Raw genomic sequence first — 1,818 nt, 5'->3', positions numbered from 1 at the left:
ATCAGCCAATGAGACGACAGATATTTCCCGCTAAAAAAGCATAGGACGAGAGGGTTCCTCCGACTTATGAGCTGCTGTTGACAGAAAAAAAATGCTTCACGGGAGCAATTTCGGGTAAACGCTCTAGCTAATGACGTTTTTTTCATCCTATTTTGTTTTCATGAGCGTTTTAATGTAAATTTACGGGTAATTGGGCAGGTTTCTCCAACAGCAACTCATAAGCTCCCGTTACTCTTGGTGGTACATTCCAGTCCTCTGATTGGCTACATCTTCCTCAGCTGTGATTGGTTATTGCCTTCGTTTCACGCACAAACGAACACACGCATAGAACATCGTAGCCATAAAGTTAGTCAATTATTCCTTCGAATATGACTTATATATCTAACTTACGGCCTTTGATAAAATTCCTTATTTATTTTATTTAAAAAATAATATTACTAAGATTATTTTTTAGTAAAATTTATTTTTTTAAGCTTTACTTAATCTAAAATACGTATAGGTTTTTTTCATTCATGAATACGAGTGTCTGACGTCACATACAACCAGCCAATGAGACAACAGATATTTCCCGGTCTAAATGCATAAGGCGATAATATTTTGTAATATCATATACACAGAAAACAGTAATTGTTAAACTACTTTTGTTCAATCAAAAGACATTTGATCAAAGTATTCTTACATTTTTAATACATGCACCCTTCTCCTTTCTGTATTTAAGTAATTACGAGTGTTATGGATAACGACGTCATCAATGAAGAACCAATAACGAACTCGAAAGATAATGACGTCATTACCAAAGCAACCAATCACAGGGCACAACCTTCCCACCAGACGAGCTAACACTGGGGCTTATGAAATGCTATGCTGACTTATGGAACCTATTTTAAATATCTCAGACATATAATAACGTATGGAGGAAAGCAAATACATTAATGTATACTGTACTATGAATGTGTTTTTATATAATAATAATGCATACGCGTTTCAACACAATTGTTTCCTGTTGCACTGGAATAACTAATCTCTTACATGTGGATTATAAATCATATTTTGATGTTCTATTGGTCATTTATTCATAATATAATGCACATTTAATCAAAATTGGTTGATTTTTATATTGTTCTTCCATGTGTACGTAGATTGAACAATAAGCTACACTATGAAATTATGCCAGCCATAAATTAAAAATTATAGTGTACTCTATAATGGATGAAGATAATTTGTGTGACTTGTGCAAAGATGAAGCAGATACTACTGAACATTTATTTCTATGCCCAAAATTAGGACAGCTAATGAATGTAGACATAAGATTAGGTACGCTGAAAAATCCTAGCAGGGGTCTGGCTGCATTTATAGGTAGGGCAATGCGTATAAAAGAAGAATTTAAGTAGTCAAAACTGATGATAGCAAGGTGTTGTCCTATCTAATTTCAAGGTAGAATGGAATAAAAGTAAAGATTGAGAATCTCATTATGATATGAATTTATTTAAGGCACAGGTGATATAAACTTATTAACAATAATAAGAATAAGCTTAGAGGCTTTGCACCTATCAATGATAGAGTGCCCGCAAATTTATTTTGCGGAGTGAGCAATAAGGAACCAGGAACCTAAACCTGAACAGATTATTAGACCAAAACATAATAAACAATCTATAAAATAAATATCATTTCGGAAAATGTCAATAAAGATGTTTTAATATTATTTTTATTACTAATATTATAATAAGTAATAGTAGTTTGAATAATACAATGAATATATGTATAGAATTTCTCAATTATAAAACAGAACGCAACCTAAACCACTTTGTTGTTCAACAG

This window comes from Palaemon carinicauda, unplaced genomic scaffold (assembly GCF_036898095.1).
Source record: "Palaemon carinicauda isolate YSFRI2023 unplaced genomic scaffold, ASM3689809v2 scaffold985, whole genome shotgun sequence".
NCBI lineage: Eukaryota > Metazoa > Arthropoda > Malacostraca > Decapoda > Palaemonidae > Palaemon > Palaemon carinicauda.
The sequence above is the reverse complement of the archived record's forward strand: the minus strand, read 5'-3'. Positions refer to the sequence as shown.